The sequence below is a fragment of the Nansenia antarctica genome (assembly GCF_963989245.1).
Source record: "Nansenia antarctica genome assembly, chromosome: 2".
NCBI lineage: Eukaryota > Metazoa > Chordata > Actinopteri > Argentiniformes > Microstomatidae > Nansenia > Nansenia antarctica.
The window spans coordinates 62,274,221-62,297,379 of record NC_137675.1 but is presented as its reverse complement, the minus strand read 5'-3'; positions in this window follow the sequence as shown (position 1 = coordinate 62,297,379).

Sequence of the window (23,159 nt, the reverse complement as noted above, 5' to 3'; positions counted from 1 at the left end):
TAGGCTGCTCTAGCAGCGTGAGGTAGGAGGTGATAGTGTCCTTCGTAATTTGAGGGAGCTCAATCAGGCGTGCCACAGGTCGGGTGTAAGTGCGACCACCAACGTCCACGATGGCCGTCCGCACCCTTCCATCCGGACCCGGCAGGACCTTGGTCACTCTGCCTGTCTGCCAGGCGGCGCGTGGAAGGGACTGGTCGATCACCAGTACCACGGCACCTTCGGACAAGTTGTCTCTCTCCCTCGTCCACTTCTGCCTGACCTTTTTGTCAATCTCCATCTGCTTTCTGGAAGACTCCAATTCTCTCTCCAGCCCAGCTATCTGGGTTTTCAGCATGTCCCTTTGCTGCTCCACATCCAACTTCTGATCCTCCATATGTCGGAACTTCCTCTGGGTGGCCTCTCTCAACTTCGTTTGTTTGGCAATCTCCTGACGCATCTGATTCACCTCCTCCTCTTTAATCCTGAGGTCAGATGCCCTTTGCTGATTGTCCAGGGACTGTTGCTCCATACTCAAGGCGTTGTGCTCGTTCTCCTGCTGGAGTTTGGTGTTTCCGACTTGCCGCTGCTCCAGCTCCTTTGTGGTTCTCTCATTGTTGATCTTCTGCTCCCGCAGCTGCTGCTCCAGCCTCTGCTGCTCCTCTCTGCTTCGCTGGCCCGGCTGGTTCAGCACTTTGATGTCCGACTGCTTGGCGTCCAGCTCCGTGTGCAGCTGCTTCACTTCCTTCTCCAGAGACGTGATAGTAGTCTGGTCTTCCTGGGATAGCTTTAGTGCAGTGGCAACCTTCACTGAGTTGGTCACTGTCTCCGCATTCAGCTCTCTGCATTTTGTCATCAGCCGCTTCTCACCCACGTGGGACTTCAACAGGGCACTAGTCAGCTTCTCATATTCAACCCTGAACTTATCCAGGCTCTTCTCTCCGACCAGCTCATCGAGGACCTCCTGGAATTCCTTCTGCAGGGAATCAAAGCTGTTCCTCTCTCCCTCGGGTTTCTGGACGTTATCCCGTAGCGCCGCATTCATGGAGTCCACCCTGGTGTGAAGGCAGTTGATGGTCTGCACTTCTTCGGTTCGGACATGGAGGGATGACGTAGCTCTCCCGTCTCTATCTCTCCACTCGGTAGCGCCTTGGAGGGCCCACCCAAGCGCAGTCTTAACAGCCATCGGGCAGCCTCGTGGTCCTCTCAGCGGAGGACGGAGCGCCACGATCAGTGCAGCGTTGTCCGAGCCGATGAGAAGGGTTGGCTCCGCTCCATCTATCGGATGTAGGTCTACTCGCCGTAGGTGGGAATATCTTGCGCGTAATCTCTCCAGGGGGTAGTCGTAGCGGGAGAGCGCTAGCTGGTCTGCGGTGAAGACATTCTGAAGCCGATATCTGGCCGACGGCCGCCCCGCCGGGGAGATAGAGAAGTTGATTCTCGCCCCGGTGACCTCTTTAAGGTCGCGACGTATCGTGCGCAGAGTCAGCTTCTCCTCAGTCCCTTGGAGCCCCAACTGGCGCACTGCACCCTGGAGAAGGATGGTCCGTTCCGACCCGTCGTCTAGAACGGCGTACGTGTCGTACACAGCGTTGTTGTGGTGAAGTCGGACCTTCACCACCTTCAGTAGGACCTTGGAGCCGCTGCTCTGGGTTGGGTCTAGGTAGTAGACAGGTGTTTCCTCTTCCGGGGCGCTACCGGACCTAGGGCTTCTGGTGCCCTCCGTGGACCTGGCGAGGGAGACCTCGTGTAGGATGTTGAGGTGGACCTCCTCACAGCGGTTGCACTTTCTCCTCAAGGTGCAGTTCTTAGCCAGATGGTCGCGCCCACAGTTCCAGCACCTCTTGTTCTCCTCGAGCCACCTCTGCTTGGCCTCGGTACTCAGGTTGTTGAAGTCACTGCACTCATTGAACCAGTGCTCGCTGGTGCAGTACGGACATGGCGGTGGACCTCTCCGTCCCTTTTGAGGGGGTTGAGAGGAATCCTTTCCCTCAGGTCGGGCTTTCCTCTCTCTCCGAGGCTCCTCCTCCGTGTGCAGCACTCCTACTGGGCGTCCTCTGTTCGAGCTCGGCCCGTCCCAGCGGTCTCCCTTCTCCCTCTCCTTCTTCGGCTCAGCGTAACCCATGGCGTCTACGTTGGTGTCATGCACTTCCTCCAGTAGGAACTCCGCGAAGGCAGCCATGCTCAGACCCAACTTCCCGGGGTTACGAACGCGCTGCTGTCGCCGGAACCTCTCCTGCCGGAAGCGTGGGATCTTGCGGAGCAGCCGCTCTACGTTGGAGGTGCTGTTGATCTCGCTGGCGCCAGCTGGGCCCTGCGTCTTCAGCATTCCAACCAAGGTGTGCACGCGGAGCGCGAAGTCATCCAGCGCCCGTTCATCCTTGATGGGGGCCTGCTGTTCGAGGGCTTGCAGTTCAGCAAGGGCGTGGTTCCAGGGACGACCGTAGCGGGCATCCAAGTCGGCGAGCGCTCTGGTGTAAGGTGTCGGTGCGGAGGCATGGGCCAGAACCATGTTGTGGGCTCTGGGGTTCCTCACATGCTGAAGGAGAATCGCATATTTGTAGGACTCTGAGCAGGAGTCGTCCAAGAGCGTGTCTAGGCAGATGCGTAGTTCCACATACTGGCTCCTGTCCTCGTCCTTGAAGAAGGGGAACTTGGGTCCCTCCACCTGGGGAAACATCCTGTAGTGGATGATCGGGGCTGGAGTGACGGTCTGGGTGTCCGGCCTGCATGCATTTTGGTGCACTGGAGGACCTAGGGGTGTGCTACGCTCTTGGGGAATGGCTCCCCTCCCGGGCAGCGACGCTGGCTCCCTCTGGGCCGCGTAGCGGTCGGGTCCCTGGTCCTCTTCCTTCAAGGTGGTCGGCTGGGCCTGTAGTTGGACAGTCATGGCGGGGGTCATGGAGCCATCGGCGGGGGGTTCAGGAGATGGCACTCGAGAGGGCCGTGCGGATGATGCTCTGGAGCTACGGGCCGACGGAGCTCTGCTTATGCACACGTCGCGCATGGTCTGCATCACTTCCGCCATCGTCTCCGCGTGCAGTTGCTCTCTCCCCATCTGGAGGCGCTCGCGCTCGAACTGGATGCGTTCCCTCTCTAACGCCTCCTGGCGCTGTCCCTCCGCCGCACGTTCCGCTCCTTCCATCTGCCTCGCCGCCGCGCGTTCCGCCCCCTCCATCTGGAAGCGTTCACGCTCGAACTGGAGGCGTTCCCGCTCTAACGCCATCTCGGCCTGTTGGCGCATACATTCTGACAGCGCGGCACTACTCCCTCTGGAGTGCATGCTATCCGCCCCAGAGGCAGAACTGCCCACGGAAACCCTGGACCGGGAGGAAGCCACTGAACGGCAGGAGCTAGGTCTCGCGCGCGCCGTACTGGGAGGCAGATCGTTAAGGCTGAGGCCCTCCCTCTTCCGCCCGCAGGCGCTGTCAGACCGGGCCTCTCCTTCCTGCTCTTCCGTGTCTACGGCAAAACCCTGCTGTTCTGCCATCTCATCCTCAGGCTGGTGCTCTTTGAGGGCTGTCTCGGTGCTAGCCACCCGCGCGCCGGCGGACACCTCGGCCTCTCCGACCACTGTATCCCGTGGAGTGCGCTCCTCACTACCACTCAGTGAGCTTTCGAGCTCAAGCTCATACTCCTGTAACCTCGGAGGCAATCGCGGGACTCTCTGTGGTCGTGGCTCTGTCTCAGGGGGCGGAGAAGGGGGGGTAACTGTCTTGTCTGGTTGGCTGCGCTCAGCCATGCTATCACTACACAACCTATCCGGCTCGAAGGACCAATTGTAACCAGGGAGTAGCTAAAAGGACTGTAGAATTTAGGAAGGGCTGGTTATCTAACTAACTCTGAGCTAAATAGGCAGTGTAGGAGGATACAGGCAGGGGGCGCCAGCAAACCTTTGGACTAGCAGTACTATCGTTAGCATTAGCATTAGCATTAGCATTAGCATTAGCACTACCATTAGCTAACAGACGACTAAACACACAATAACGGTATCCCATATGAACAAACACATTTATTTACACAACTGATATATACATCCCCATATATATATTCCCTCCCCGCCGGCCACACACACACTCAATCACTCACTCACAGTACCTAGCCTGGAAAAGGCTTAGAGTCTCGGACTGCAAGGAGCGCGTTGAGGCCTGGTTGGAGCTCGCATGTGCTTTGAGGAAGGCAGCAGACAAAGGGGGGGGGGTGACGTAGCAACGCGAAGGGAAAGGGGCTTCTTCGTGGTCCACGACGAGGTGTGTGGCGAAGGGTCCGGTGTCCACGGTAAGCTCCGGTGGAGTCAGCGGTCGGTCGCAATCCACGCGTGGAGGCGACGGCTCTGTCCAGCTTGGTCTCGCTTGGTCCAACGTTCGCAGCCGGCTGCTGGCAAGGCTGGCTAACGGGGACACAGCTAAACGGGCTATCACAGTTGTGAACTCAATAAACACTTGGCGTCTTCAGCTTCAGCACGGTGTGCGTTTTACTGACTCCGCCATCTTAGGTCGACTTCTCTTTACTTCTCTCTCGTTACTCTCTCTCGTTACTCTCATCACTCTGATTCTCGTCACACTGACTCACAGAGCACTTCCGTCCCTATATATACACCACCGAACCTAGCATCCGGGTCACGGACACACCCCGGATATACCACGTCATTAAACATATACATAAACATTACAATAACAATACATACACCTTCATAAACGTACAGGAATAGTATAGAAAATAATAAAGGAAATAACAGGGCAAAATAGGGCTGATTTGGGGAAACTAAACTGGCTCTAAATTGTGGGCCTTCATAACAATATATATATATATATATATATATTGTGGGCCTGTTAAGCCTCATTATGTAATAACTGCACATTATGTAATAAAATCCCAAAATGTAATAAAAAGTCACTTTCAATATGTAATAACACCGCATTATGTAATAACCTGCACATTATGTAATAAATTGGCTGAACGCAAAATGTAATAACGTTTGCCTTATTATGTAATTAATGTATTACATATTGTGCAGGTTATTACAAAATGCGGCGGTTGCACCTTTTTGTAACACAATTGAAAAAATGGAAATGTAATAAATATATTTGACCATGAAAAGCATTTTAATTCTCCAACATAAAAAAAAAATCCAGAATTGCATGTTGTGTTGAAACTAGTATTTCTATCGACCACTTATATGCTGATTTGGTTGCTTTCTTCTCAAGTTATGAAGCCCCCAATGGCAATTTGCTTGTTTAGGAGACATTCTGAAGACCTGATAACTCATTCCTTCAAGGATCATATTATTGTGATAAAAATGCCATGTCAATTAACATTATGCAACTTTTCAAAGCATTTAAACGTACTGAGTGCGCTGTGGTGCTTGTTACTTTATTTTTTAAATTTTTTTTTACGTTTTAAAAATCATAGCCAGGGCTGAAAGTGGATTGAAGTTTTTGCAGGTAGCCTAACAATACAAAGAAGTAGAGTCTGCACACTGCTAGTAGACTGCTCCCAGTAGATTCATTTTGATGTTTCAGTCATACAAGACCTCTAGAGAAGGTATATAGCCTACTATACTATACTATATACTATATACTATATACTATACTACCCCAACCTTCATTGCTTCATATTGTTCTCCTCCCGCCCCCATGCCAGCTTCATGCATCCTGAACACACATATACATTTTGAATGCCTGCATGGTATAGAAATTAGAAACACTTGACAATGTGTATAGAACATTATTTATTGAAATACTGTAACTTAACAAAAATTAACAAGTCTCCTTTATGAGTTTGCTCATAACTAAATAAACAAACAAACAAATAAAGATGGAAATGTGCAAAATCTGTCAACTATTCTTAGACATAGTTGTTGCATACAGTAATGGTTTGAGCATTTATTTGTAAACGTAATGTTAGTTACTTGGCCTATAGAAAACTCTAAATGATAGCATTTTAAAATATTCGCATACCTTTCAACATGTTGCCTTTTATCAAGTGACTACTGACCAGTGATAGACACTATGGCCCAATCCCGAATTCACCCCTACGGCTTCGTTTTCACCCGTTAACCGTTAATAAAGATCTGAAAAATTCCATCCATCTTATTATCTTAGTTTAATGTAATTTCAATGCATTATAGACATTTTCTTTATAACAAGCATAACAAAAGAATCGCTTTTATGCCGATGTGCTGTGTCTAACCTTACAGGCTGATTTGTGGATGACAGTCGCGTATATTGACATATTTCCATGTCTGATGGCATATGACACCAACTAATGTCATTTGAATGCATTATAGACCTTTTCTTTACAACAAGCATAACAAACAAAAAAGGGTATGCTGTTTAATAAATGAGAAATCAAAAGTCAGACCCGCGTATAGCGATCACAACACTCAAACACCGGCCTGCCACATCAGCCTTAAACACAGCACAGCAAACAAAAAAGAGAACACTACCACTGTTCATTACATACAACTATATGACACAGCAAAGCAAAACAAAAGGGGAACACTGCCACTGTTCCTTTAAATGAAGTGACACGGCTCACGCTGCCCACACAAAAATACAAGACCCCCAATAGCCTACCAGTGTGGGCTGGCGTTGCGCGCAGAATGCTCTAACCTAAAGCCTACCCAAGTCCACCACTGCTATGTCAACGGAGTAGGCCTACACAATTGTTATAACACTATATAAAATACAGAAGATATAATACAGATACAATGTATATGATATAAATACGGAAACATATCCATTCAATGAATTATTTAGTGGATTTAAAATACTCAACTTGCCGAAGCGATGAGCGGAGGCACCGCCGTGGGTTGGGATTAGTATCGGGGGAACCCGTTTGATTGCGTGGTGCCTGTCTGGAGCGCTCCGTCTGCAGCAGGAGACTCCAGCAGCCAATGTGAGAGAGCGGCCTGCACGATTAATTTCCCGTCCCTAACTTCACCCGGCAAGCTGCTGGGACTAATCTATTGGTGACTCGTTCCTCCACCTCGCTACCTATCTTCGGCGACCCCTAATGGGACGCGATCGGCTCCAGCCCCCCAAAGTTAGTGCACAGTTAAACGTTTTGAAAAGCTACGTTTTGTGTTGACAACGTCTGTCAACGGACCTCCGGCCGCTCCCCTCAACCACGCTCAACTCCCGGCTCTGTCTATTTATGCTCAGAGTCCCCAGCCAGAGTCGGCGTGGCCAGGTGCATCTCGTCAGGTTCATCCTCTTGTAATCAGGGTTCATTGTTCATCCCCCAATAGAAACTCTGGTTCACCACACTATCCCCTCCCCCAGGTGAAAAAGACTCGTCCCCGAGTCAGGGATCCATGTGGTAGTCTCGGGTCCACGCAGGCGCCCTCCTCGGTCTCTCGAAGCGTGTTCCACGGCTGGACGATGGCTGTGCGTGTCCTCGTTCAGCCTGGGATGCAGATGTCTGGCTGGACGATGGCTGTGTGTGTCCTCGTTCAGCCTGGGATGCAGATGTCTGGCTGGACGATGGTTGTGTGTGCCCTCGTTCAGCCTGGGATGCAGATGGCTGTGGTTCTCTGGTTGCCCCTGCCCTCCATGCCGAATCTGATGGCCGAGGGTGTCCTCCATTGGTTTCGGGGTGGACCTCTGCCAGACACTCGCTTTGGGAGGGGCGGCCTGGAACTCCACCTGGCTCTCATGCAGTGGGCACTGGTGTGGCTGTAAATGAACAGGGTACAAAGGGTTTGAGTCTGTTGAAGTGAATAACAGTTTCGGGTCCTCCATCCACCAACGCTATACGGTAGAGGACATCTGTCACACACTCCAAGATTTTGTACGGTCCCTCGTACCGTCGTTGCAACTTGGGGCAAACCCCCCGCCTCCTTGCTTTGTTCCTAACCCACACCAACTCTCCCACAGAATAATACTGGGCCCTGGCACGAAAATCATATGACTCTTTCTGTTGGGTAGAGGCCCTAGTCTGGTGCCTCTTCACGGCCTCCACCACAGTAGATAATGTATCCGCCAGCTTCAGTATGTAATCACTGGCCGAGGCAAACTTATCCTTCTGCCCCACATCTAACATGACATCCACAGGAAGGACGATCTCCTGTCCAAACAGGACCTTGTAGGGCAGGGGTGGGGAACCTCCGGCCTCCGGGCCGTATAAGGCCCGCGAGACCGTTTGATCCGGCCTACGAGGCAATTAATAAAAATAAACAAAAGCAACATTAGAAATACAACATAAAAAAAAAACTATTTTTATTGAACGTGACGTTCAGGGTCAGTGACGGACAGCTGTCTATCTGTCTGTGTCACGTTCATGGTCACGTGCGTAACGTAATGTGTCATTGCGTGATAATCTCCTGTCATCGCTTCAATCAGAAAGTAATCAGAATGCAAACATGGCTGTCAAGAAAAGAAAGGTAGATGCAGAATGTCGCGCTTTCCAAGACAAATGGACAAACAATTATTTATTTGTTGAGGTAAAAGGCAAGCCAGTATGCCTTGTGTGTCGGGAGGCGCTCGCGGTTATGAAAAAGGCGAACCTCGAACGTCATTACAACTCAAAACATGCTAACCTGGACAACTTGAAAGGACAAATACGCTTGGATAAAGTTAACGCTCTTCGTCGGAGTTTGGGTGCTCAACAAGCAGTCTTCACAAGACCACAATCTGACCGAGACAACGTTACGCATGCTAGTTTTGTGTTGAGTGAGCTAATCGCTAAGAAGCTGAGGCCGCATTCAGAAGGAGAATTTGTGAAGGAGTTAATTATTGCCGCGGCGGAGCTGCTCGCACCGGACAAAGTAAAATTGTTCCAAAGTGTCAGTTTGTCTCGAAGAACTGTCTCAGATCAAATTACTGACATGGCACAAGATATTGAGAAAACACTGAGGGACACCGCAAGAGATTTCCAGTTTTTCTCTCTGGCCTGCGATGAGACAACAGACATAACAAACACCGCCCAACTGGCCATTTTTGTGCTGGGGATTACAGCCGAGTTTCATACGAGGGAGGAGTTGCTGTCTTTGCAAGCCATGCATGGCACCACCAAAGGTGAGGATTTATTTGAGCAAGTTGTTTTGGCTATGAACAAATTCGAACTGCAGTTTGACAAGTTAAGTGGCCTGGCAACGGATGGAGCCCCAGCCATGGTTGGCGCGCAATAGGGATTGACTGCATTGGTCAAAAAATAAATGAGTCGTCTCAGTCTCGATCCAAGTGAGTTAGTTGTATGCCACTGTATCATACACCAAGAGAATCTGTGTGCACAGTCCCTGAAGTTCAACAATGTGATGACAACTGTCGTTTCCACCATAAATGTCATCAAAAGCAGAGGGCTGAACAGCCGCCAGTTCAAAGAGCTACTGAGTGAACTAGAGTCAGAGTACGGAGATCTGGTTTACCACTGTGAGATGCGCTGGCTGAGTCGCGAAAATATGCTCACACGGTTTTACTCACTCAGAGAAGAAGTGAAACAGTTCATGGAGATGAAGGGGAAACCTGTCATAGAACTCAGTGATAGCAAGTGGCTGTGTGATTTGGGCTTCATGGTAGACATTACCAAGTACCTGTCAGAGCTGAACGTCAAGCTCCAAGGTCCCAACCAGCTTCTCAGCTCTCTACAATCAAATGTGAAGTCATTTGAAGCTAAACTAAAGTTGTGGCAAGTGCAACTGGAAAGGGGAAACACTGTCCACTTTCCCACTCTGCAAGAACAAAAGCCTGCTGTGACATCTGAATATGCTGCTGAGTGTGCAAAACTCCTCCAGGCATTTGGAGAGAGGTTCCAGGACGTGAAAAGTAAGCAAAGGGAACTGTTCATATTTGCCACGCCATTTAATGTGGAACCAGCTGATGTGCCTGACAACTCGAAATCATTGAGCTGCAAAGCAATGACGAGCTCAAAGCTAGGTACAACAACCTCCCTCTGCTGGACTTCTACAAACTGTATGTACGTGCTGAGGATTTTCCCATTCTGAGGAGACATGCACTGAAGTTTGCGTCAGTGTTTGGGACCACCTACTGCTGTGAGCAGTTCTTTTCAAAACTGACTCTTGCAAAGACTCGGTTCCGCTCAAGACTGACTGACCCAAACCTGCAAAACCAGCTGCGAGTAGCATCATCATCATTACCAGGCAGCTGACACCAAACGCCTCGCCGAAGAGAAACAGTTCCAGCCATCGCATTAGGTAAGTCCGATATGTGTTCAATAATTTGTTTTAATTAATTATTTAATTAATAATAGATCTGTGGTAACCAAGACAGTCTGTTTGTATCCTAACCAAGCAGGTAGGCTACCCGGTGGCTGTGGCTGGAGCCTAATCAGGAGGACTCGGGACAGCTGACTGGGTGTCCTGGTTACAGCTTAAAAGGCGTTCCAGTCCACAAGCTCTCTCTCTCTCCTCCAGCACCATTATTCTATATTACACCGTACAACACCCTCCTCGCCATACTTTCCTGCATTCACTCACTTACACTACTGATACACTGATTCTCATACCCCATTGGATTATTGTTCAGTTTGGCATACCTTAGTTATATTAAATTCTTGTTATTCTGATTATACATGGTGTGTGTGTGTGTCCCTTTTTGTTATGGTCCAGAGCCAGGCCATAACAATGGCCCTTGAAGGATGTTCTAAAAATGTAAATGGCCCTTGACAGGAAAAAGGTTCCCCACCCCTGTTGTAGGGGGTCTAAGCTGTACTCGCATGTATACTGCTCCTATAAGCCATCATCACGTATGGCAGCAGGATGTCCCAGTTAAGCTGGTTGTCATCTATGAAAAGGGACAACATGGACAATAAAGTACGGTTAAAGCGTTCTATCAACCCGTCTGACTGGGGATGATAAGCAGTCGTGCGGGTTTTCTGAATACTGAGTAGCCTACATAGCTGCTTGAAAACATTTGACTCAAAATGTCTTCCTTGATCAGAATGTACTGTAGACTACGTGGAGTCCCAAAACGGCAAATCCATTCTTCAGTGAGGACTTTGGCAATCGTACGTGCCTCCTGATTAGGGAGGGGGAACGCCTCAGTCCACTTAGAAAAATAGTCCCCGATCACCAGAACATATCTATTTTTTCCTGGGGTCTCTGGTAGGGGGCCGAGGATCACCAGAACATATCAATTTTTTCCTGGGGTCTCTGGTAGGGGGCCGAGGATATCTAAAGCTATATGCTCAAAGGGCCTAGAAGAAACGGACACATTCATGGGCGCACATGGAGGACGCCCTTGCGTTTTCCTGGAAGCACAATCCACACATTCTCTGCACCATTTTCTAACGTCCCCAAACCAACCAGGCCAGTAGAATCGGTCTCTCACCTTTGCCTGTAATTTTTGAATACCTAGGTGGCCGCCGGTAGCTGTGCTATGCAACATTGACAACACTGAGGGTACCATTTCTTTAGGGAGGACCACCTGGGTTACAGCAGCGGCATCAGACTGAGGGGAGGGAACCCGTACTAGCCGTTGGCCCTGCACTTTCAACTGTTCCCATACTGGGGCATATTTGCGCAGCTCCGGGTTACTTGGTAAAGCCCCCTCTCCCTCCACCTGCTTAGCCCTAATGAGTTGCAAAAGCTCCGCGTCCCTCTGCTGCGCCTGGGCCAACTCATCCTCGCCAACCGGCTGTGAGGACTCCTGTACTGCTCCAACAGTCATAACAGGCTGCTGTCCTGCTTGGGGACTAACGGGTGAAACCTCTGCAGAAAAAGCTGGTAAGCGGGAAAGCGCATCAGCATTGGCATGCTGTTTTCCTGGCCGGTGAACTATCTTGTACTGAAAGCTTGCCAACTGTTCTAGCCATGGTGCTAGCTGTCCTTCTAAGTTCCGGAAATGATGGAGCCAGCGCAGAGAGTTGTGGTCTGTACGAAGAATAAATTCTCTTCCTAGCAGGTAGTGCCTAAAGACCTTGGTAAACATCACCATACTTAGAAGCTCCTTTTTGGTGGTGGCATACTTCCGCTCCTCTTTAGTAAGGGCCCTGCTAGCGTATGCGATAACATGCTCCATGCCCCCCACCTCCTGGGACAACACTGCCCCAATCCCGACATCGCTAGCGTCTGTGTCTAGAATAAACTGCTTAGCTGGATCTGGGTATGCCAGGACTGGGGCAGTAGTCAAACTATTTTTCAGCTGTATAAACGCTTGCTGGCAATCTTCGGGCAATGTCTGCAAACCCCTTAACAAAACGTCTATAGTAAGAGGCCAAACCCAAAAACTGTCTAATTTCTGTCTGAGTGGTGGGTGTCGACCAGCCACGGACCAATTCAATTTTAGTGGGGTCTGCCCGAATACCCTCCCTGGATATGATGTGTCCTAGGTATTTGACCTGTGTTGAAAAAAAGTTACACTTTGAGGGCTGTACTTTCAGGCCAGCCTCTTGGAACTTAAGGAGGACCTCGTCTAGCCTATGCAAATGCTCCTCAAAGGTTTTCCCGAACACAATAATGTCATCTAAATACACCAGGCATGTGGTCCATTGCAGATCTGCTAGTACCAGGTCCATTAAGCGCTGGAATGTACCTGGGGCATTACAAAGACCAAAACTGAGAACGTTAAATTCGAAGAGCCCTTGCCTAGTTGTAAAAGCAGTTTTTGGCCTGTCCTTGGGGTCCATCTCTAACTGCCAATAGCCGCTGGCAAGATCAAGGGTGGAAAACAAACGTGCATTAGCTAGACTGTCAAGAGCATCATCAATTCTTGGGAGAGGGTAAGCGTCCTTCACGGTCACATCATTTAGCCTCCTGTAGTCTACACAAAAACGCAAAATACCATCTTTCTTTCGTACAGGCACCACGGGGGCCGCCCATGGACTGCAAGAGGGCCGTATGATCCCGTTATCCTGCATTTGTTTAATGTGGTCAGTAACCTCCTGCTGGAGATGGAGGGGGACCCGGCGCGGCGCCATTTTAATAGGCTTAGCGTCCCCTGTGTCTATTTGGTGTAGAGTAAGGTGGGTTCTAACCAAATCTGTCCCTCCTGTGCTAAAAATGGAAACATAGCGCTGCAGGAGGTCTTTAACTGAACAGAGTTCTGTGGGTGATAACTCACAACCCGAATTCTGCCACTAGTCCCTCCACAGACCAAGTAGGGCTACACTCCCTCCCCCCAGCATCTACAGCCTCTTGCCCTATAGTGACATCTGTGAACAAGGTGCCGATTTTGGTGCCCTGTCTCAAGGTCAATTCGTTCTCAGTCACATTAATAACCCTTACTGGCATAACCCCTTTATCTACCTGGCACACAACTCGAGCTACTAACAGATCAGAACAGAGGGCTCTAACATGCCGGCAGCACATCCTCCCAGGAGACCTTCTACCGCTCCAGGGATGATGACCTCACAGCGGGGGCCTACCACAGTATCGGTGAGGAACTGCCTGAGGCTTGTTCATGTCATGGGTGGAAGTTAGCAGTAATTTCTTACCCATGAGGCTGCACATCTGTTTATCCAAATCAATAACGGCACCGTATTTAGACAAGAAATCATATCCTAACAGTATATCAGAAGTAGGTACGTCAGCTACCAAAAACTCTGCTATCAAGGCTAGTGAATCAAATTGGCAGATAGTCTGCCATCGACCCATCACACCCATACATCCCCCATTTGCTGCTAAGGCTTCCCCCGGGAACTCCATTAGCTCTGCCCCCCCATTAGTCACTTGGAGCCAGGTTTGTTTAGGGATGATTGACACCTCTGCCCCAGTGTCGACTACAACATAGGTTGGTGACCCACCTACTTTGGCACGGAGGTAGACACCGGGTCCTTTCTGGTCACTGGAGGCCGTTCCAGAGGAGTGGGGGGCGGGCATTTGGCCAGCTGTGCCGGCCCCCACTAGTTTCCCGACAAATAAGGGCAGTTTCGTTTAACATGTCGGTTACACCCACATTCCCAGCATACTTCCCCACGTTCCTGATAGCTCCTATCCAAGCCCCACCTGTTTGGACCTCTTGGGGGCGCTGCACTAGCCTGAGAGTTTGTTGGGGGTTGCATGGACTGGACGGTCTGCTGTAACCCCTTAACTTCCTGTCTTAAACCCTCTACCACTCCCAACAAAAGTTCCATTTGTTTATCACTAGCGGACTTCTCGACTACACCCCGCACCTGGGTATCGGTGACCAGGTGTGTTTGCTCTAGGTTTCTAAGGAGCTCCAGCTCCGAGGCAAGATTAATCGCTTCTTCCAGGGTAGACGGTTTTGCACTGCGTAAATGTATCCTCAAGTCTCCTTTGCCTACATGTTCTATGAAATGGTCTCTTGCAAACAGTTCACGAGTGGCATTATCTTCAGAGGGATAAGCTTTAGTAATCAGGTGGCGCAGGGCATTACCAAATTCTCTTATTGTCTCATTATGGACCATGGATCATTATGGACCATGGATCATATACTACGTGACAAGAAACTTGCTCGGTGCCAATCAGCACTGTCACAGGGCTCCAAACATTTCCCCATCGCCTCTTTAAGCTGTACAAAATTGGCACGTGACTCAACTGGGAGCCCACTATAAATATCTTGTGCCCTACCAGATAGTAATAGTGCCATAAACTTCCGCTTGTTCTCATCATTCCAACCATTAACATCAGCCGCCATCTCAAATTGGCCCACCCAATCTGACCATTCTCTATCTGTACCAGTAAAGGTCTGCGGCATAAACACCAGATGCGCAGAAGCTGCGCCGGGGGCTACCTCTAAATTTTCCAGCATTTTCAACTGGGGGGGTAGAACTACTTCCTAGTGGCGTGGTCTCATCCAGTGACAGTTTAATACTGATTTTTATCCCACCGCTGCCGCCAGTGAAATAAATCCAAGTATGGGGTATGAAAGGCAATTTGTGGGTTCTAGAAATAGTGCTGCCACCACCTTTTTTTTACCGGGTTGGTCCGGGAAACATGTCACATGGATGAGAATTCAGGAAGCACACCAGGGTTTGGTAATAGAAAAGACAGTGTTCTTTATTTAACAATATATCTAAAATTCATGTGACATAGTTGTTTGGGACAGGGCATAGACCTGAATGGTTCGGGCAAACTCACCCGCAACTAGCCCCGCCCACCTGGAGCCAAAAAAGGGTATGCTGTTTAATAAATGAGAAATCAAAAGTCAGACCCGCGTATTCATAGCTTTCAGTCACGTGGTTTCTTCCCTAGCAACCACCAACCTGACGGGCAAAAAGGATCATAGCAACATCGCGCAACATGGCGAGTGGACGCAATTTACCGGCTGCCTACTATTTAGACCACCTCACCCATGAAGAACTAGCAAGATACACGGAAAAGCTACACATATTGGGCACTTGCGACCCATATTTAGCCCCCGCGGCTGTGTTTGAACCACTAAATGCAGCTAAGTCCCTGCCTGATCTCGTGTTCGGTGACATCTGGATATATCTGGTGGAGAATCCATCCCCATATACCGCAGCCAGGATGAAGGCTTTTAAAAGCACCGAAAGCTACAAATATTTCCACTCTGGTTGGGTAACTAATGCTGGCGTGTGGAAAGTGAAGAATTTTTTCATCGTCAAAGCCAAGGTGAGTGACGTTAAATTAGCCAATGCTATCGGTATGCTAGCTAACGTTACGTTACGGTCAGTTGTAAGCTAGCTCTTGCCTCTTGTCAAAGCGAAGGTACCTAACGTTTGCCTTTGGTTATGCTACGTTGTCTAATCTAACGTTACACAGCTAAATTACTCTCTTGTGCTAGATAGCTCTAATTTTGGTAGATAGTTACGTTGATCACAGATGTTTACAGCTGGTGACAGGGCTGACATTGATGAAATGAAATCTAAACAAAACCTCTGTCCGTGTCAGGTGAACCATTCCTACTGCCTCAATGATCCACCACTGACAGCATGGGTTGCTGTGGAAAAGGACGGATTAATCCGATTTGGTCACTGTGTCTGCATGGCAGGATTAGGAGAAGTTTGCTCCCACATAGGTGCCATAACATATGCCCTGCTTGCAGCTGTGAACAGGTATGATTTGATTTGATTCAACAAATGCATTATACATCACAGTAAAGTCATTTGTTAGGGACGTCACGACAAAGTTCGGGACTTATTTCCAGTGTGGTTCGCTTTACTACATCCAATTACATGCAGGCTAGATGGCACTGCATGCACTGAAAAGGCCTGCAGCTGGATTGAGCCCAGTATGGCATCCTTGAAACCAGCTGACTTGTATGCTGAAGCGAGCCAGATAAGGTTTACAAAGGTCCAGCGAAAGAGAGAAGCTGCTGGCTGGGGTGACCTCCCCCCAGCAAAGATACCACCTCCAACCCCTGATGAATGTACAGCATTCTACAGCATGCTGCATGCAACTGAAGACAGGGAGAAAAAACCAGTGAAAAGCTGCATCCTGTCTGTTGTCCCTGGCCATGCAAAGAGGTTAACACTAAATAATAATGATTGTTTGGTTTCCCAAAAAATAACTAACATGCCATGCCATCTTTATGATAGTAATTCATTGCATTTATATGGCAACTTTTCTCAGCACCAATAACAATTTACAATGGTCTTTTCATTCACACTCAGGTTCATACCAAGGGCAGTGCAGCTGAACATCCCTGCACCTTTAAGCCAACTGTACATGCCCCAGTATCGAGCTTTATCAGACAAAGAACTACAGGCAAAGAGTGAAGAGATCTTTACAGGGTTGAGTTTGACAGAAGAACAGGTAGGCTACATTTAGGCCACATCAGTCAGTAAATTTGGTCATATCCACATGTCACAAACTTGTTACTAAACCTTATTTATTTCAAATAGTGCCACGTGATAGAGAAGGAGACACAACTTCAAGCAAAATGTGCCATGTGGTTTGAGCAGAAGGCAGGAAGGGTGACTGCTTCCAACATACGAGCAGTCTGCCACACTGACCCAGTCAAACCATCAGTCTCCCTGCTGAAGAAAGTGTGCTATCCTGTCGCCTACAAGGATACAAAGAAAACACCACATTCCCTCAGGTATTCACAGCCACTTAGGTACTCACATCGACAGCGATCTAGGGGATGTAAGAGAAAATTATCATATGCAATACTTGACTTGGGCTAGAACAATAGACACATTTAAATGACTACAAAGACTTGATTGCACAGTTTCTGCCTTTCTGTGTTCCATAAGGTACATTTGAATATATGCAATTACCCTTTGGTATTCCATGCCTGTCGTTGACCCTAGAAACTCAAAACAATGCTGAGTCACTCTAGAGTGATGGCCCTGCATTGTTCATTCCAGGCCACCACTCCACCATTCCCCCTAAATCTTCATCCCCCATCACCTTTCTCAATGTACAATGAGTATATGATGATCCCTCAGTAATGTTACTGTGATAAGAGCTGTGTTCATTGCTGTCACATTAGCTGTGCACTTTGTTGTGGTAAACATGTAAGCTATTACCATAAATTGCTAAGACACACTGTTTGTGTTGTTTTTAGATGGGGTGTTGAACATGAAGAAGAGGTTGTTAAGAAATACACCAAGCTCACGGAGAGCCAACACACCAACCTCACTGTTAACAAAGCAGGGCTGTTCATCACCCCCAAATATCCTTGGTTAGGGGCATCACCTGATGGTGTCCTAACATGTGACTGCCATGACATGGGTGTGTTGGAGGTTAAGGCACCCAGCAGCCTTCAGGGTACCACAATGGTGGAGAAAAGCAGAGACAGCACGTTTTGTCTACAACTGACTGAGGGCAAACTATCACTAAAGAGGGATCAGTACTATTATCAGGTGATTTTTAAAAAATCAATCTGTTTTTATATTTGCTGGTGTAAAGCATCGCAATTGTTACTTTCATTTCAAGTTGACTAAATATAATGCATTATTTATTATTAGGTCCAGACCCAAATTCACCTGACAGAAGCAAGCTACTGTGACTTCGCTGTTTGGGGACCAGGGACAGCAGACACAGAAGAAATGTACATTGAGAGAGTTCTGCCTGATTCAGACTTCTTTGACATTATCTGCGAGAAGGTCCACACATTTGTCAGGACCTGTGTAATTCCAGAGCTAGTAGGTAAAGTCTTCACAGCTCCTGTTCTAGCATCACATGCCACCAAACCAGCTGAAGGCAAGAGTTGTTACTGTGGAATGCCTGTCCTGCCTACTGATGACATACTTGAGTGTACATCAGGGATCTGTAAAACACAATACATTCACAGCGCTTGCTTAAAGATAGACACCACTAACATAAAACGATCATGTTGGAAATGCAGTGACTGTAAAAGAGAACTAGCTAAACAGAAGAGGGAGCAGAAAAAACTGAACAAACCTTGACATGTCTTCATTCATTCTATATACCACACAGCACATACCACACAGCACAAAGGACAAAAATGTTCAGATGTTAATATTTAATAAAACAATAAAAATTAAAATAAAACAAACTTTCAGTACATGTTCAGTTTTTTTATTTCATTAAATGTACATAAGAATATGCAGTTTTTCCAAATGAAATGTACACATTTGTGATGAGGCATACAAAGAAACTTCTACGGTGTGCGGGACATCCTATTTCCTAGTTTATTCTATTCACCCAGCACCCGTCGATGTGCGTACCATATACAGCTTTATCCATGTAGGTACTAACCCAAAGGAACAATAGAGGGAGCAACATTTATCAGAGCGCAGCACACTTGCACTATCTTGTCTAGAGGTGTAAGAGCATGAGGATGTTCAGCTTCACACATTTGAATTCCAATTCTACTCTGAAGGATGGTGTATCTATTTCAGGCCTCACCAATGACCCTCTCCACGTGGATTCTGACAGATGCAAGCCCTCGTGTGGACTCCAACTCTACTGGACTCAGTTGCTTTTTGCCCCTTGTAAATGCTGGGATCTTAAGTTGTGCATTGAAAAGACCAACTGAATCTGCTACATCAAATCCTCGATCTGCCAATATAACATCCCCTGGGTTAAGTTTATCCAAAAACCCACATCTTTCAGTCAGGTGTTTGTCTGATGTTCTACCACCCCATCCGTTAGATATAAAAGAAACAGTTCCTTGTGGTGTGATACCAATAAGATATTTTATGGTATGGTTGTGTTTGTAATTTGAATATGTCTGTGCTCTTGCTCTTGGGTCTCCAGGCTTTTCAATAACTATCTCGAAGCAGTCAATTATACAAGCACATCTACGAAAGACCTGTCTAAATACCATAGGCATTGACAGCAATAGTTCATCTCTATTTGGCCAAAACACAAGTGCTGGAACAAGCTTGGCATTCAATGCATCAATGGTGTTTCTAAATGTTCTGCTAGCAGTTGGAACGGAGACTCTAAAGATGCAGCTAAGCAATGCAAGGGGCAGGTTCATTTTGAGTCTCATAAGGGTTAAGACAAGTTGTTGGAAAGGAGAGAGGATTGTACCAGTTGGTAACAGGGAGAAGACAAACATATAAACAACGTGTAATTTGGCATAGGGGGGCATTCCAGTCATTGTTATCACTTTTTCATTATCATTTTCTAAGGTGGCTTCATCAAATGTACTTAATTTGATCATGTCCTTCAGCTGACGGTTCTCTTCCCTAAGGTACTTGCATTCCCTCTCCAGTCTTGCAACATTATCCTTGCACCTGTTGTTGTTACACTGCTCAGCCTCAGGAGCAGGTAGCTCTGGCTCCATGTCAGGTAGGCTTTGATCTGGCAGTGCTGGGGCAGCTGCATCTTGCTGCTTCTCCTCACGCTTTTTCATAATTTTGTTGTGCTGCTCGTACCTGTCCATTGCTTTCTCCCTTTTCCTCTTCTTGTTGGGTGATGTGTGCGAGAACACTGATGGAACCCAGTCAGGAGACAAAGGGTCGTCAGATTTGAAACCTATGAATCAAGGCGATAATAACGTTACGGCATTAGTAGCTAGTGCTAACGTTAGCAACCTTTTGGCAAGCCACCTAAACAAACCATGCAGAAATGATTAACGTTAGCTATGTACAGATATTGGCTAAATGCTTTGCAATTGTAGCTAATTATATAAACATTACTTTAGCTAACTTACCTTTGATGAAATGTTCGCTGAACAGACGTGTGTGCTTTGATGGCATCCATTCTTTCTGTCCCGCTCCTGGTACACTTCGTTTGATGGCATTAATCCACACATTTCTCCTCTCTTTATTTTCTTTTTCACTCGGTATCCTATAAAGACACAACCCAGGCCTATCTCCTCGCCGGTTTGTACACCCGATTGCACAGCAACTATCTGGCATGATTGTTTTCTAACCAATGCTACTGTGTTTCCTGGTGCTCTGCAACTTCACAGGCAGTGCCTTTTGCCCGTCAGGTGGGCGTTTCCACTATGCTGTGACGTCACATGAAAGCTATGAATACCGATCACAACACTCAAACACCGGCCTGCCACACCAGCCTTAAACACAGCACAGCAAACAAAAAAGAGAACACTACCACTGTTCATTACATACAACTATATGACACAGCAAAGCAAAACAAAAGGGGAACACTGCCACTGTTCCTTTAAATGAAGTGACACGGCTCACGCTGCCCACACAAAAATACAAGACCCCCAATAGCCTACCAGTGTGGGCTGGCGTCGCGCGCAGAATGCTCTAACCCAGGGGTCGGCAATAGGCGGCCCGTGGGCCATTGCTGGCCCGTCACCAATAATATTTGGCCCAGCAGATTATTTTGAGAATCCACTTTTTATTTTTTTATTTTTTTTATAATAATATCGGACCGACAGTCCCACATATAGCGCCTATAATGTCCGAATAGAGAATCGAACTCCACCTGAATAATGCTTATTGTACTTTTATCCATGTTGAGAGTGAATGACACAGGGACAGACAATCAGGCAGCAAGGTGCACCGAAGCGCACTGACGCTGAACCCCTCAGAGTGAATCATAAGCAGGTGGACAACGCGTCACGGTGCTGAAATAGCCGACATACCGTGTGTGGTTTGAACAAAATAACACGAGCTCAGTAAGCCATTCAAACGTAATGTTTACGTATATGGGACTGCAACACACATATGAACAGTAACAACGCAAATTCTGTTTAATTTTCTGAAAAACATTGAAAACAAAATCGGCGCAAACAAAAAGCATCTCCCATCGGTCAGTATTTGCTTGATATCTGGTGATATTGACGTCACTTTAATCCACAGGCAGTTCTCAAGGTTTTTATGCATCCATCGATTCCTCTCGTGTGTCTTTATCGCATTCATTGACGAAAAGGACGACTCGCGTATAGAAAGGGAACATTGTGAGCACGGAAAATGTCTCTCACAACGGCTTTGCATTGATGAAACCAGGTAGGATGAACGTATAGTTCGCTGTCCATTCCTCTTTAAATGCCCTGTTTCCACCGTCAACTTTCCTCTTTAGACCTTTGGAGAGTGACATTATGTTTCTCTTGCTAGCAGGTTAAATGTTTGGCTAACTTCACCTGGCACGCAAACAACCAATCCAATAATAATAATGTGACCTTGTCTGGGAGGAGGGGGGAATAATTATCAGAATGAAACTATGTTACATAATTATTAGAATAAGTTAGGCTACGCTACATCGTCAGTCCACACATTTATTATTCAAAAATATGGAAAAGTGTGAAACTACGTTTCAACGTTGTTGAGAATCACAACACAAACTCGCTAATCAAGCCAAAATACTGCAACATAATGGATTGGACAGCTACCTAGTTAACTAGAACACTACTTTACATTGTTAGCAGGTTCACAAAACAAGCTGTGTTAGTTGACTAGCGATGTGTACAGTCGAAAGAAAAGTCAAAGCATTAGAACGTGTCACATTTTTAAACAATCAATTACTTAAATTAGCCTTTGATTATGTTCGGGCCCGCCATCTAGTGGCTCAAAAAAAATTTGGCCCGAGGCCAAACCTAATTGCCGACCCCTGCTCTAACCTAAAGCCTACCCAAGTCCACCACTGCTATGTCAACGGAGTAGGCCTACACAATTGTTATAACACTATATAAAATACAGAAGATATAATACAGATACAATGTATATGATATAAATACAGAAACATATACATTCAATGAATTATTTAGTGGATTTAAAATACTCAACTTGCCGAAGCGATGAGCGGAGGCACCGCCGTGGGTTGGGATTAGTATCGGGGGAACGATAGTTATGGAGATAGACTCCAGTTCTATGAGTGGAGCGGAGCCCCATAGGGGAGCTCTGCTCCTATTGGTTTACCCGCTACCTAAAGTAGCCAATGACTGAATTTTTCAATGCCTGCGCCCGCCTGGGGTGCTATATAAAGGGGCGTACTTCGCTCCCTCATTCTCCCAAACATACAAAACAGCCGGGTTTGAACGAGTCGAAGTGGGCCAGCAGCCCTATGGGGCTCCGCTCCACTCATAGAACTGGAGTCTATCTCCATAACTATCGTTCTATATCGTGGAGCTCCGCCCCATAGGGGAGCTCTGCTCCTATTGGTTTAGGCGGAGCGAGCGAGGCCAAATGTACCCCCACTGAGACTATTAATCCGAAAACAATCTCAGCGGCACCCGGAGCTGACCACTGATGTTGGTTCAAGACAACCTTAAAAAGTTGGCCCAACCCACACCGAGTCTGCTCCACTGATCTAGCCCTTACGTGAGCACGCAGGGTTGTAGATCTAACGGAACATGTCCTGGAGGAGGGTCCCCTCCCCAGGCACATCCGTAATCATCCTGACAGCACTTGAATAGCATCCCCAACCAGGGTAATCCAAGTGCCATCCCCACTACATCAGTCCTCAGCAAACTGAGGACAGAATGAGAAAAGGATGAGGAAGAAATATCACTTACCCAACCCTTACGTTGGGTTGTTGATCTAACAGACATGTCCTGGAGGAGGGTCCCCTCCCCAGGCACATCCGTATTCATCCTGACAGCACTTGAATAGAATCCCCATGACCAGGGTAATCCAAGTGCCCTTCCCACAACATCAGTCATCAGCAAACTGAGGACAGAATGAGAAAGGATTGAGGAAGAATATCACTGACCTAACCCTTACGTGAGCACGTAAGGTTGTTGATCTAACGGAACATGTCCTGGAGGAGGGTCCCTTCCCCAGGCACATCCGTATTCATCCTGACAGCACTTGAATAGAATCCCATGACCAGGGTAATCCAAGTGCCTTCCCCACTACATCAGTCATCAGCAAAACTGAGGACAGAATGAGAAAAGGATGAGGAAGAAAATCTTCAAGTAACACCGTATAAAAAGTGATGGCGACGACCAAGACGCCGCCACACA